The following is a 15,650-nucleotide window of genomic DNA, read 5'->3' as shown; positions in this document are numbered from 1 at the left end:
TATATATCCTTTGCCTCTTTTTCTGTTAGCTTTTCATATCTGTTTCCCATTTTTCTGCCCTAATTTATAGCAGTTTTCTTCTTTTTTCAGTCTCTCGTTGGATTTTAAATGGTATACGCATCTTTTGTTTTTCACCTGTCAGATTTTTTCTTTGAAATCTTTCATTAAACGGAATCTTTAATTTTGTTAGGTTCCAACCTTTTTTTTTTTTTTAACCTTCTGGGTCTTGTGTAGGAAATATTTCTCCATTCCTAGTTAACAAAGTTATGTTTCTGTATTTTCTTCTATGGCAAACGAATTTTCCCAAATCTCATTTACTAAATAACCTAGTGGTTTGTGATGCTACCTGTGTCGTATGTCAAGATCCACACACTCGTATATATGCACACAGAGACACAGACACACACATTCTCTCTCTCTCACCTTTTTAGGCTCCCTGCTCTGTTCTGATCAATTTGTCTGTTTCTGTTCTAATTTCACAGTGGATTTTGCTTTTATTTTTATTGCTACAACTTGTTTATATATTTTGATATCTAGAAGAATGAGTCCCTCCTGTGTTATTTTAAAAACATATTTAAACTGGTAGTTTTCAACCGTGGCTTTATATTAGAATTTGCTAGGTAGCTTTTAAAAAAAAAAAGTCTCATTGACCACAGATGAACTGAATTATAATCTCTAGAGAGTGGAGTCTAGCAATTGTATTTTTTAAAATCTCCTCTGGTGACACTGATCTATATCCCGAGTGGAAACCACTTATCAGTGGTATTAATGTTTTATTCAATGGAGGTCAAAAAAATTTTTTTTTTCTGTAATGATCTTGTCTTCTTTGTTACAGTAATTCCTAGTTCAGCTTCTGTTTCTACTGTGAATGCCATTTTTTCTTCTGTTGTATTTTCTATTGTTTATTCCCCCTGGTGTAGGGGAATCCTACATATATCGACAACTATGAATCACTGAACAGGGATATGTTCTGAGAAATGTGTCATTAGGTGATTTCGTCATTGTGTGAACATCGCAGACTGCACTTACACAAATGTAGATAACATAGCCTACTACACACCTAGGTTATATGGTATAGCCCGTTGCTCCTAGGCTACAAACCTGTGCAGCAGGTTACTGTCCTGAATACTGTAGGCAACTGGAACATAATGGTATTTGTATATCTAAACATCTGTAAACATAGAAAAAGTACAGTAAAAATATGGTAAAAAAGATTAAACATGGTCCACCTGCATAGGACACGTTACATGTGTCTGGACTGGAAGTTGCTCTGGGTGAGTCAGTGAGTGGGTGGTGAGTGAATGTGAAGGCCTAGGGCATGACTGTACACTCACTACTGTAGACGTTATAAGCACTATGTCTAGGCTACACTATGTTCATTTAAAAAGTGTTTTTTCTTCAGTAATAAACAAAGCTTAGCTTAACTTTTTTGCCTGATAAACTTATAAATGGTTTTTAACTTTTGACTCTTTTGTAATAACACAGCTTCAAACACAAGCACATTCTATAGTGTACAAATATATTTTCTTTTATTAAAAAAATTTTTCAAAATGTAAAACTAAGACACAAACACACACTTTAGCCTAGGCCTACACAGGGTCAGGATCATCAGTATTACTGTCTTTATTTATTTAATTTTTTTTTTTGAGACAGTGTCTCTCTCTGTCTGTGTCGCCCAGGCTGGAGTGCAGTGGTGCGATCTTTGGCTCACTGCAACCTCTGCCCCACTGGGTTCAAGGGATTCTCGTGCCTCAGACTCCCAGGCAGCTGGGATTACAGGCATGTGCTACCACACCTGGCTAATTTTTCTATTTTTAGTATAGACGGCGTTTGCCATGTTGTCCAGGCTGGTCTTGATCTCCTGGCCTCAAGTGATCCACCCGCCTCAGCCTCCCAAAGTGCTGGGATTACAGGCGTGAGCCACCGTACCCTGCCAATATCAGTCTTAATCCCTAGTTAATGTTTCTAGCTGTCATCCTATCCAAAGGAGCTACTTTTCCTGGTCTTGCCAGCATCAGTGGTTATAGCAGTTGCTGTATTTTGCGTTACCTGGGAGTCCATTTTTCTTTACATTATTGCATGTTTGGCATTTGCTAGTACATGTTAGTAGATGTTCACTAAATTTATATATGTAGCTGTTCATGATAATATTCTAATATCCTGAAATATTAGAAACAGCCTAAACTGTGCAGCAGTAGGCATTTATTCTTCTTCTCCATGGACATTGTTAACATATGGTGGCAAAAGTTTACAAAATCATGTCATCAGGATAATCCTAATTTTGTAACAAGAGAATAAGTTAATTTTCATGTACAACTCTATATTGTCCATGTACTATTAATTCATATCTGTATGAGTGTGAATGTTCAAATAAAAACAGTTCAATTCATATCAGTAATGGGCATTAAGATTCTAGGTGAGTTACTTCTTTCATGTGTTAGTCTGTTTTCCTAAAATCCTTTTTGTTTAATAAGAAAACTGATTGGGGCCGGGCGTGGTGGCTCATGCCTGTAATCCCAGCACTTTGGGAGGCTGAGGTGGGTGGATCACCTGAGGTCAGGCGTTCGAGACCAGTCTGACCAATGTGATGAAACCCCATCTGTACTAAAAATACAAAAGTTAACTGGTTGTGGTGGCATGCGCCTGTAATCCCAGCTACTCGGGAGGCCGAGACAGGAGAATCGCTTGAACCTGGGAGGCAGAGGTTTCAGTGAGTCGAGATTGTGCCATTGCACTCCAGCCTGCGCAACAAAAGCGAATCTCTTATCTCAACAAAACAAAACAAAATCTGATTAAAAATGACTTTATAATAAGCTGGGATGGGGAGGTGGGGCAGTTGCAGATAAAGTAAGACTGGCCATAAATTGAAGGTAGGTAAGAAGTTCAAGAAGTTTCCTTGTAGTATTATACTCTTTCCTCCAGTTTAGTATAAGCTGGAAATACTCTCTATGTTAAAAAAAGAAAAAAAAAAAAAGGAAAGTAAAAAGACTGTAATTCGTGAGTGGTGCCACTTAGTAAAGAATATAGGGCATCAATACAAGGCAGACTTTTATTTTGTTATTGCTCCAAGAGAAACTAATAGAAGATCTTTATGTACCGTATGTATCAATAGTAGCGTAATAGCATTAGAAATCAATGGTTTGGCTGGGCTCAGTGGCACACACCTGTAATCCCAACACCTTGGGAGGTCGAGGCAGATGGATGGCCTGAACTCAGGAGTTTGAGACCAACCTGGGCAACATAGTGAAACCCCATCTCTACAAAAAATACAAAAATTAGCTGGATGTGGTGGCACACGCCTGTGGTCCCAGCTACTTGGGTGGCTAAGATGGGAGCATTGCTTGAGCCAGGGAGGCGGAGGTTGCAGTGAGCCGAGATTATACCACTGTACTCCAGCCTGGGTGACAGCATGAGACTCTGTCTCAAAGAGGAAAAAAAAAAAATCAATGTTTTGGCCTTTTTGGGAAGAAGTAAATCATTATCTGTCATGTGGCTTACTGTAGTGACTTCTCTGCTCTTGCCCCTGCCCCTAAAACCTTTTCTCCATTTCTCCACCCAAAGCCCAGAGTGGGTTCGGGTGGATCCTGTCACTCATTTGCTCAGAACCTTGCCGTTTCACTCAGATTCAAGGGCAAAGTCTCCATAGTGGCTCACTCACCTTAGACACTGTATTTGTGAGCTCTTGGCCACACATCTCTTAAACATGCTGCTGAGACTGCACTTCTTGCCCCAGTTCTTAAGATTTAAGTGACTTTTGTGGTAAGTCTGGTCCTGAAGAGTTTACCAGTCTGTTAAAAAGGCAGAGATTTCTGTTGGTTGGGATGGCTGTTTTGATACTTCTTGAGTTAACCAGAGGAGGAAGCGCACGGGAAACAGTCTCAGCTTCCTTAATCCACTAGTCTGCTAGTCTGGACTGATATGGTTAGCTTTTTTTTTTTTTTGAGATGGAGTCTGGCTCTGTTGCCCAGGCTGGAGTACAGTGGCATGGTCTTGGCTCACTGCAACCTCCGCCTCCTGAGTTCAAGCGAGTCTCCTGCCTCAGCCTCCTGAGTAGCTGAGACTACAAGTGTGTGTCACCACACCTGGCTAATTTTTTGTATTTTCAGTAGAGACGAGGTTTCACCGTGTTGGCCAGGCTGGTCTCGAACTCCTGACCTCAAATGATCCGCCCACCTCGGCCTCCCAAAGTGCTGGGATTACAGGTGTGAGCCACCATGCCTGGCCTGGTTAGCTATTTTTGAGACCAGAATCTCAAGAAAGAGGTATGTGCTGAGCTAAGAAGGAAAAAGTGCTGCTGACTTCCCCCACCCGAGGTCTTCTAACCTCACACCCGAGCCTAATACAAAATATTCTGCTCATAAGGCCCTTTCTCAAGATGGCTGTGGCTGGTGGTTCTTGGTGCTCTAGGCCTGACATTGGGCTCTGCTGAGCTTCCAACTTTTAGCGTTTGTTCAAACAGGAACTCAAAGAATGAGGTAATTCCTGAAGTCTCACTTGAACAAGCACAGCCTTGACCTCAGCTCCATATCCTTGGAGCTGCAGTTTTCAGACTTGTTTCAGTACTGCTTCACGCTCTTAACAATTATTAAGGACCTCAAAGACCTTTTCTTTACATGAGTTATATCTATCAATGTTTACCATATTAGAAATGTAAGTGGGAAATTTTAGAGTATTTATGAATTCAATAAAACATAATAACCTGGCTGGATGTAGTGGCTCATACCTGCAATCCCAGCACTTTGGGAGGCCGAGGTGGGACGATCACTTGAGGCCAGGAGTTCGAGACAAGCCTGGGCAACATAGTGAGACTTTGTCTCTACAAAAAATTTAAAAAATTAACAGGATATGGTAGTGTGCACTTGTGGTCCTAGCTACTTGGGAGGCTGAGGCAGGAGGATCGCTTGAGCCCAGGAGGTTGAGGCTGCAGTGTACCATGATCACACCACTGCACTCCAGCATGAGTGACAGAGCGAAACCCTGTCTCATAAAAACTAAAAATCAAAACATAATAACCCTTTTGTATATGAACAGAAATAACACTTCTGTATGAAAAATACCTTTACAAAGATAGTTTAGGGAAAGAGTGGTGGTGGTTTACATTTTTGCGGTTCTCTATAACATCTGGTTTCGTAGAAGCAGCTGGATTCTCATAACTGCTTCTGCATTCAATCTGTTGTGATTTGTTGTTTGGTTGGAATGTGTGAAGAAAATCCAACCCCAGGCACATCTGTAGTTGGAAATGGAGGCGTGTTTTAATAGTCTTTTCTGATAATTGTGGATATTCCCTTTGATGCTACACCAAACTCTGCAAGTGGCCATTTCTTAAAGCTTATTTGCGGTGTGGAATCTGAAACCATATCAGTAAACTTTTCTTACTTTGTTGCATTAAAATCCATTGACCTCTCTTTCATTTTGGATCTTTCTTACTCATGTATCATTTGGGAAATACTGATTCATGGAATTAAATGTTAGCACATTTTATAATACCATTAGAAAAAAATTACATTTGTTGAAATCAGCGGTCATCTCTTGAAAAGTCTTCTTCCCCTCCAGCTTTATTGAGATATAATTGGTATACAAAAACCTGCATATAATCAATGTATAGAATTTGTTGAGTTTGGACAAATGTATACACTCCTGTATTTGGCATTATAAAATGTGCTAACATTTATTTCCATGAGCCAATATTTTCCAAATCATGCATGAATAAGAAAGATCCAAAATGAAAGAAAGACCAATGGATTTAAATACAACAAAGTGAGAAACATTCACTCATATGGCTCCATATTCCACATTGCAAATAAACTGTATATTACATTTACCATCTCCACAATCCAGGTGATAAACGTGTCCATCACCTCCAAAGTTTCCTTGTGTCTTTGTGTTTTATTTTTATTTTGTGTGTGTTAAAAGCACTTAACATGAGATCTACCCTCTACAAATTTTTAAGGACACAATACCGTCTTATTAACCGTCTGCATATTGGGAAAGCTGTCACACTCTTGGTGGCAGATACAATTTTTCTAAGTATCTAATTTTTGTTTGAAGGCTTGACTTTTATCATTGGCAACAAATAGGTCAGTTATTATTTTTTTTTGAAGCAACAGGCTAATTTTGCGTTTGAGAAAGTGTGTGCCAAATACCCAACTTTAAATACTAATACTTTTAGTTTTTATTTCATGTAAAAATGATATTCTATAAACAAAAACTGCTAGTTCAGCTTGTTGATCAAACGGTTGGCATAAATTCTTTTCCTTCAGGCAACCTCCATACTTCAGTATGCCGCACAGCTCCTTCATGTGAACTTTCCTATTTCAGCACAAAGAATATTAAAAAGGTCAAAAGGGCACATACTCAGGGGTTGAGATTTCATGCAATTGCTAATGTTCACTGTTTCATCAAGGATATTTTTATATGAAACCGTCCTTTTTTTTTCCCACTGTGAGTTCACAGTGGTCATGAGGACCTATACTGGTGGTGCCACTGTCTTGATTTGTGCTAAGGGGCCAGCAATTTTATACACCCTTGCTTTGATCATCAGTGCTTCCTGTCAGCCTATGAAAGTTGTGAATGACCTGTTTGCATTATTATAATGATAATTTTGATGTCATGGACGTCCTGAAAGGTGCCTGAGGACCCCCAGGGTGTCTTGGAGCACTTTGAGAACAGCTGGTGCCAGTTCAGTTGAAAGTGGGCTCCTCACAGTGATCTGTCTCCTCTGAGGTTGCTCAACTGCATCCAGCTTCTTCTTTGCTTATTACTCCTAAAGCTGTCATGTTAGAAGCAGGGACCAGTTACTTCTTGGCTCAGCTGTGCTGTAGTTTTCCAAGTGAAAGGAAGTTTAGTAACGCTAGGAAAGAAATTTTTATTTATTTATTTATTATTATTATTTTTTGAGGTGGAGTCTCGCTCTGTTGCCCAGGCTGGAGTACAGTGGCGTGATCTCGGCTCACTGCAAGCTCTGCCTCCCGGGTTCACGCCATTCTCCTGCCTCAGCCTCCTGAGTAGCTGGGACCACAGGCGACGACCACCATGCCTGGCTAATTTTTTCTGTATTTTTAGTAGAGACGAGGTTTCACTGTGTTAGCCAAAATGGTCTCGATCTCCTGACCTCGTGATCCGCCCACCTCGGCCTCCCAAAGTGCTGGGATTACAGGCATGAGCCACCATGCCGGGCGAAAGAAAATATTTTTGAGAAAGGCAACTCCTGACCTGTACAAAGTTGTACATTTTTTTGTCTTACACAATAAATAAGCACATCCATAAACATGCTTGTACTTGATAGACTTTCCTCATCTTTTAAGATGAAGATAATCACAAAGAGAACATGAAGAAATGTTATGTTCATTTATCAAAAAGTACTTGTTTGGTTATCATAATTAAATAAAAAAAAAAAACAGGCTACCACCTGTTGTAATGCTTTTTGTTTAATGAATGGTTTAACATGTTCTTTTGTTCTTTTAATGCCTGTAAATAGTAATCAGATCTTGATTTGATTCAGTTTCTATTTTTTTTGGCAAAACTACTTCGTAGGTGGTGGCCTGTACTTCTCACCCCAGTCAGGTAATATTGGTTGTCTCACTTTTTGTAGTGTTCATGACCATTGATAACCATTGCCTAGATCCATTATTTTATCAGGGGTTTGCAAAATGGTGATATTTTTATTGTTTTCCTGTTTTAGTTATTAGAATATTTTTATGAAGAGAAACTTCCCCTCATCAACTCTTTGAGATCTAGTTAGTACAGAAAAGGTAGGTTGGCTGGGCACAGTGGCTCACACCTGTAATCCTAGCACTTTGGGAGGCCGAGGTGGGCGGATCATCTTAGGCCGGGAGTTCGAGACCAGCCTGACCAACACAGAGAAACCCTGTCTCTACTAAAAATACAAAATTAGCTGGGTGCGGTGGCATGTTGCCTGTAATCCCAGTTACTCGGGAGGCTGAGGCAGGAGAATCGCTTTAACCCAGGAGGTGGAGGTTGCAGTGAGCCAAGATTGCGCCATTGCACTCCAGCCTGGGCAACAAGAGCAAAACTTCATCTCAAAAAAAGAAAAGGTAGGTTAAATGCCTGATTCTTTTTTGTTTTTGTTTTTAACATCAGTTTGCAATATTATGAGCTGGTCTCTTAGATTAGTCCCTTAGAACAGGACTGTTCAGGTTGTGTAAATTAAATTGGTCTCTACAGCATTTTTGTTGGAAACACCAAGCTAAATTGCCTGGTTTTTAGAAGCAAATCTAAAGGAAACTAGTAATAGAAAAGTCATTTTGTTCTATTCTGAAAGTAGCTTAATTCACTTGAAATAAAAAAATAATGGCTGAGACATCTTGGGGCTGTTAAATGGGAATAAAAAAATTAAAACACTTGTTCTTGTCTTTAGAATGATGTATTCATTGCATGTCATTATCCTTTTATGTATCTTATATTGTATTCTGAGATCAGATTCAAAAATGTATAAAGCATCCTTGCCTTCAAGGTTCATAATAGAGTAAGTGAAAAGTTGACCTCTGTTCTTGTTACATTGATTTGTTACAATCATTCCATGGGTGGAATGCAAACCAAAGTTCTATTTACTCCAATATTCCCCCCACTTTAAAATTCATAATTTTGAGAAATGTCTGATAGACAATAAGATAAAGTTTTCTTCGGAAAAAATGGAAGCAGTCAGTGAAACCTGTTATGTAGAGGGGGCAGTCAGATGAGACTGAAGAGGTCCTGTTGGAATTAGGGTGAGAGGAGAAAGGAAGGGAAGGCAACTTTCTTCAGTCTTCAGCTGCAGACTTCACTGGCTTCTTCCTGCTAATGCTGCCTGTGACTTGAAACAGGTCCTCCTGCTTCAGGCCAGACCTGTTTTTAAGCTGCTCCTCCCTCCCTGAATTCCTTCTCATGATTTGAGTGATTACTGAATACACAATACTTGGTGCCTAGACAACAGAAGATTATATAAATGTCTGTGTACATTTGTGTACCCCTCCTGGGAACTGGTTAACAGCTGTCCTTGATCAGCAGGGATCTTGGTGACACTGGTTTTTCCTGTGTGCTTCCTCTCATGTGCATTTCAGAGTGGTATCCTCAGTAAAGTACTTTACTTAATCATTGGTGTTCATACCGACTATTAATCTCACCACCAAGATCTGTTCAGTTGTTTTCAGTTCAGTGTCTTACACTTAATAAATGATTTCAGTTGTTTTCAGTTCAGTGTCTTACACTTAATAAATGATAACTAAAGTGATTTTGACTTGGCTTCTGTTATCCTGGGTGCTTCTAATTTCCAGATGGGTCTGAAACTGGGTATTTAAATTTAGTCTTATTTTTGCATATGGAGCTAAAAGTATCCTTTGGGACAGGCTGTGTATGATATGGCAAGTCTGCTTATCAAAATAGACATTTTCCTGTCTAATAACAATTTTGGATGGAAAAAAAGCTTTGGGGGCTGGGCGTGACGGCTCACCCCTGTAATCCCAGCATTTTGGGAGGCTGAGGTGGGTGAATCACTTGAGGTCAGGAGTTTGAGACCAGCCTGGCCAACATGGAGAAACCTCGTCTCTACTAAAAATACAAAAATTAGCTGGGCGTGGTGGCGGGCGCCTGTAATCCCAGCTACTTGGGAGGCTGAGGCAGGAGAATAGCTTGAACCCAGGAGGCAGAGGCTGCAGTGAGCTGAGATTGCACCACTGCACTCCAGCCTGAGTGGAAGAGTGAGACTCTGTCTCACAAAAAACAAAAGCTTTGGAATGTTTTAATAGAGTGGTATGAACTTGGTGTTTACAGATTAAGAGCGGTCATTTCTTGGTTCTTTACAGTATGCCAGGTGCTGTGTTAGGCAAACCCTCCCTAGATGTCCATGCTTAATTCAGCTCTTTGAGTATTCCATTTACATTTGCAAGTAGAAAAATGGAGTCAGGGAGAAGTTAGGTAATTTGCCTTTGGGGTCATATAACTAGGAACTGGTAGAGCCAGGATTCAAACCCAGGTTACCCATTCTCCTATACATCAGAGACCAGTGTGTAAGAACTGTAGGATTTGAATTCATATTGGAAATTTCCTCCCCTTTATGGATCTTTAATCTTTCTTTGGCTCCTTCACATAATTTGGATAAGCACAAGTTTCACCTATTTTGGCCAATGCCTTAAGTTACTCCACCAGCGTGCACCTCTTCCCAGGAGAAGACTGGGTCACGTTGAAAAGTAGCCCACTGCAGGCATGAGATTGTTATGAAATTTTATGTTTCATGTAAAAGATTAAAAGTTACTTTCCACTGTGCGCAACTGACACACCAGAAAAAGGTATCTTTTTTTAATGCCTACCCCTATCCACACACCGTACCTCAGGTTGAGACACAGGCTATAGAACTTTCCAGTCATGTCATAATCATATATGGAGTTTAGTTAATTCACTATGTTGTTGTTGTGGGGGTCAGGTTGGGAGGAGGTCACCGACACAGAACAAGCAGGCAATAGCGAGGGGTTGAACTGAGGAGTAACACAGATCTGAACAGTGTAAGGGAGAAGATTTGATGACTGGAGATGGGGAGCTTAGTTCCTCCATTTCTGGTTTCTTCTTTGTTTCTGCCACTGTTTTTCTTTACGCTCCTGTCCTTTAATTGTGGGAGTGTCTTCAGTCCTTTTCCCACTTACTCACCCCCACCGCCCCAATTGTGCGTTTGCCCATTGTCTTGGTTTCAGCTCTCATTTCTGTCTGAGTGGCTTCTAAACTGCCTGTGGCTTTAATGAGCTCCAGTTCAGTGAATCCACCTGAGCCCTAATTTGCTGTAGCAAATTTGCAGTTGCTCAGTGGCTATATCCTGGATATTTGAATGTCTCAGAGTGAGTACGTTTGATTTTAACCGTTCTTCCTCCAAAGCCAGCTGTAAGCATTTTTAAGTGGTACACAAATTGATAGGAAGAGAACATTCCCAGATCCACTGTAGATGAGGCTCAGGTTCCTATTTTATCAGCCAAGGTTGCTGAACTGCCCTGGAAGCGGGCAGCCACATTTGCTGGAAAAGAGACAATATACTGAGGTGTAGTTTTCTCTGGCCCCTTGGTGCCCTGTGAGGCACACAGCTGTCTGTGATAATGTCAGAGATTACATCACAGTGCCAATGGAACTAACAGGAACCACCTGTGCACTTCCTTTTACAGGAATGTTCATAAACAGCAGGTTCTCCTAGGCTTTGAACAAAATTTAGCTTCTTCAAGGCCAAAAGCCTCATTGTGAAGAGAAAGAAAGGTGGGTGTTCTTCTTAACGATGACTCTGCTTGTAGCCTTCCAGTGTCCTGCAATGCTGGTTTCCACAGCTGTCTTCCTTGCTTAATTGGTGTACACTGCCCTCGGCATGCAACTGAAAACGTTAGGGCCATATGTCCTAATGGTTAAGAATGTGGACCGTAAAACTAGACATGTTGGCTTCTAAATTCCAGCCCTGCTTATTGCTGGTTTTATGAATTTAGACAAGTTATTTATTCTCTCCAAACCTCCATTTTCTTAACTGAAACAGGCTAATTAGAGTACCTACCACAAAAGTTGGTAGTGAGAATTAAATCCGATAACACATTAGAAGTATTTAGTGCAGTGCCTGGCACATACCAAAGGTCAGTAAATGCTAATTGCTATTATTAGTTAACAGTATTGTTGGTAAATACCCTAAAAAAGCTGTTTTTATTTTTTCCATCTCTGCTATCTGGTCAATAACCTGATATTGTCATCTCTTCCTACTCATAGAATCTCATGTTGTCATTTGTCTCTCTGAGTTACTGCTGCTACCTTCTTCGAGCAGATACTCATTACCACTTCATTGTGTGTACAGAATGTTGGTACAGAAGTCATCTTCCTTTTTAGAAATGACCATTAGGCCTGGTGCAGTGGCTCACGCCTGTAATCCCAGCACTTTGGGAGGCCGAGGTGGGTGGATCACTTGAGATCAGGAGTTTGAGACCAGCCTGGCCAATGTGGCAAAACTCCATCTCTACTAAAAATACAAAAAATACAAAAATTTGCCAGGTGTAGTGGCGTGCGCCGGTAATCTCAGCTACTTGGGGGTCTGAGGCGGGAGAATTGCTTGAACCTGGGAGGCAGAGGTTGCAGTGAGCAGAGATTGCACCACTGCATTCCAGCCCCGGTGACAGAGTGAGACCCTGTCTCAAAAAAAAGAAAAAAAAAAAAAGAAATGACCATTTATTCTTTGGATCTGCTCTACCACACTGAGTCTAAATTACTCAGTTTGCCTTTCAAAGCCTGTCATATTGAGGCCTGTATATGGTATTTTCCATTACTTTTGTTTTTCTTTTACATACCCTCCACTCTAGTCAGACACAGGAATGTGTACAAGGCATGCATTTTTCTTTCTCTTTTTGTCTAAATTGGCACCCTGTATTGCTTTACCAGGCACATGCCCATTTGTCTCTCATGGGACAGTTTTGACCTTGTTATGTGGAGGTGGAATGTGACCTTTGTCTGGCCTGCGCTTTCCCAGGGTCTGAGATGATCAGGGTCTTGGCTGTTGCACCTCCTCTAGGCTGCGCCCTAGCCTGCCTTTAGGAGTCTAGATTCTGGGAAACTTTATTACTCTGTTGCTATTTATTAATCTGGAGTCAAGAGTACTAGAAATCACACCATTTTTTTTATGCCTAAGCCCTGTTAAAAGGAATTCTGTTCCTGAAATTTGGACTGCATATGACATCACTATACCGTCAGGCCCCTGTATGCATGGGTTCTGCATCAGGGAATTCAACCAACTGCAGATAAAAAATACTAACAAAAAAATGAATGGTTCTTTCTGTACTGAATATGTCCAGACTTTTTTTCTGTCATGATTCCCTAAACAATATAACAACTATTTACATAGCATTTGCATTGTATTAGGTATTGTAAGTAATCTAGAGATGATTTAAAGTGTGCAGGAGGATATGCATAGGTTATTTGCAAACACTGGGTTATTTTATATCAGGGGCTTGAGAATCAGTACATTTTGGTATCGGGAGACTTTTCGCCCACATATACAGAGGAATGACTGTATAACTTCTTTATATCGTATTGTTCCTAAAACAAATCTAGAGCAGGTACACAGTAATGTTCCCTTTATTTTTGTCCTGTTAGGTATAGCAGTCTTGGCAGTTGCTGAACTGAATTCCTGGCTGGTAAGAAGTGTAGTCAAATATGAATGAGCATGCATTCATCCTTGTTCTCTGTAATGGCTCATTGTCCTGGTTTACCAGTGGTGGCTTGGGCACATTAGGGAGGCAGAGACCTTCCTAAGTGGTTGCCCCATTCAGATAGCCTCATCTCACACATCAAGTTCTTACCTTGGCTCATGACAGTCATAATAATTCTAAGGGATCATTCAGCCACAGTTTAGACTTGATTTTTCTTGTGTTTGATGGTGGGAACATTTTAAGACTAAGAAATTGAGTGGAAGAAAAATTAATAGACGTGTCTTTGAAGGTAGGAATTCCGTCCTTAAACTTACATCCCTGATGCCTGTGCGGAATAAGTGATATTGAAAGAATGCATGGAGTTCTTTTTTTTTTTTTTTGAGACAGCGTCTCTCTCTGTCACCCAGGATGGAGTGCAGTGACGCAATCTCAGCTCACTGCAACCTCCACATCCTGGGTTCAAGTGATACTACTGCCTCGGCCTCCTGAGTTGCTGGGATTATAGGCATGTGCCACCATGCCCAGCTAATTTTTGTATTTTAGTAGAGATGGGGTTTCGCCATCCTGACCTCAGGTGATCCACCCGCCTCGGCCTCGCAAAGTGATGGGATTACAGGCATGAGCCACTGCGCCTGGCCGAAATTCTTAAAGAGCATGCTGTGCATTTCTGTAGTGAGCCAATGACAAACCCAAAAGACCAATCAGAGATTCACCTCTTAGAAGGAAAAAGATCCACTAACCTGCAGAACGTCTCTATCGGTGACTTGAGGAAGGACTTGGAAAGGGAACAGGGAGAATTAAGGGTTAGGAAGGAAGACATGGATTTATTTGGGAGAACTTTTAGTAGCTTCATCCTTCTGAATCTTCCTCTTAGCTTCCTTAGGAGATACTGAGCCTTAGTGCCCTTGCCTCGTTGCTGCCACTGGAGAACTTGCCCGTAGCTCAGGCCCACCCTGTAGATTCACTCTGGGAGATCAAACCAGCATTTAGATCTGCTAATTATGCCATTTCTATTTCAAGAAATACGTTGAGTCCAAAATAGAAATTGACTGCTTGCTTCACCCTGTTCACCCTGGAGTTATTCAGGCAGAATATGTCAGATATGTTTCATGTGATATTTTCATTAGGCAAGAGATATGGATCCTTTTCTTTCCTTCTTTTTTTAATTTGGGTAACACTTCAGAAATAATGAATGGCAAAGAGAACACAATAAATGACCTTTACCTCCATTAACATTTTGGTGTTTTTTTTTTTTCAGATTAAAAAAATGGAATAAATGAAATGTTACGGATAACGTTTGAAATATACTTTGTTCCCCTTTCCAGTTTTATTTCCCTCTCTTCTCAGAAGTAGTTAATATGAATTTGTATATATCCTTTTATCTTTTTCTAAATTTACTTTTACTATATATGGATATTTCCTTAAGGACCTATACAGTGTTACATGTTCATTAACATAAATGATACACTGTGTGTTTCATTCTGTTACTTGCTTTTAAAAATATATCATTTTGATAATATCTAGCCATGATGATATAGAGACCAGATGACATTTTACTTTTTTGTGGTGTTTGCAGGTGTTTTCTGTAAGTACCTGGTTGCTCATGTAAATCCATCAGTACCTCTAACATTTCCTAAAAATCTTTGTTTGTATGCCTTAAATTGATTAGGAATTTAAAAATGGATACCACCAGTAAGTCGAAAGTCTGATGTTTGGTGGAAACTTCCATATGCAATTTAGCAGGCTGTCTCAATATTTTGTGTTCCAAAAAGATGCTGCGAAGATAATGCAGTGGGTGTGGAATCGTTTGCAAAGGACTTGAGTAGGTGGCAGGGAGTTTTTGACTTGTACTAACATACATAGGAGTGCTGTTGCTAGGGCCACTTTGGGAACTTGTTATTGTGTGGGAAAGTGTTATGCTATTAAAAGCTTTATTTTTCTTTTTTTGGTAACAGTGTTAGTTTTCTATATTAAAACAATATTCTCTTTGGTTTAAGAAATATGCATGGATATAAAATTGTTATTTATAATATTAATCTGGCCCTGTTCTTCTAACCAAGCTTTGGTCTCATTGCCCTGGCAGCCTGTTGGACAATTTCACGTGGATAGCTCTTCATGTCACTCAAAAGATCAAAAATGGAAAAATAGGTCTACTTTTTCATGGATTCCTTTTCTGTTTAGGGTACCATTATTCTTTTTGTATCTAAGATTTGGAACCGTGGACTTACCTTCGAATCCTAATACCTCTTTAATTTTTCACTTTCAGACCTGCTCTTTTCCCCTTTGACATTCTCTTGTGCGATAATCTCTTGTATTCTAATCTCATCACTATCATTCTAGTCTAATTATGCTCACTTCTGACCTAGATTACTACAGCTGCTGCTTTGCTAAGTATATATGCAGCCTTCGGTTTACCCCGTACCCTGTTATTAGGTTTTAAAGCTTTCCTTGCATAACATCATGCTTGCAGAGGACTTCTTTGTGGACTTGTAAAGGCTC

General features: G+C 40.2%; 1 protein-coding gene across 10 annotated transcripts in view; it reads left to right on the top strand.

The window, feature by feature from the left end:
- The window catches only part of MPP7 (MAGUK p55 scaffold protein 7), a 284,148-nt gene that overhangs the window by 42,076 nt on the left and 226,422 nt on the right, over positions 1-15,650 (top strand). Inside the window, exons 1-3 of one of the 10 annotated variants that reach the window (XM_055092548.1) lie at positions 10,367-10,496; positions 11,142-11,229; positions 13,096-13,136. The exons of 3 other annotated variants lie outside the window; for them this stretch is intronic. The gene's annotated coding sequence lies outside the window, so the exon portion shown is untranslated. Of the gene's footprint in view, positions 1-10,366; positions 10,497-11,083; positions 11,230-13,095; positions 13,137-15,650 lie in introns of those variants that run through there. 6 more of the 10 variants (XM_055092553.1, XM_055092554.1, XM_055092550.1 and 3 more) reach the window with 6 other exon arrangements.

This window comes from Pan paniscus, chromosome 8 (assembly GCF_029289425.2).
Source record: "Pan paniscus chromosome 8, NHGRI_mPanPan1-v2.0_pri, whole genome shotgun sequence".
NCBI lineage: Eukaryota > Metazoa > Chordata > Mammalia > Primates > Hominidae > Pan > Pan paniscus.
Note: the sequence above shows the minus strand (reverse complement) of the source record. Positions and strands in the feature narration are given on the sequence as shown.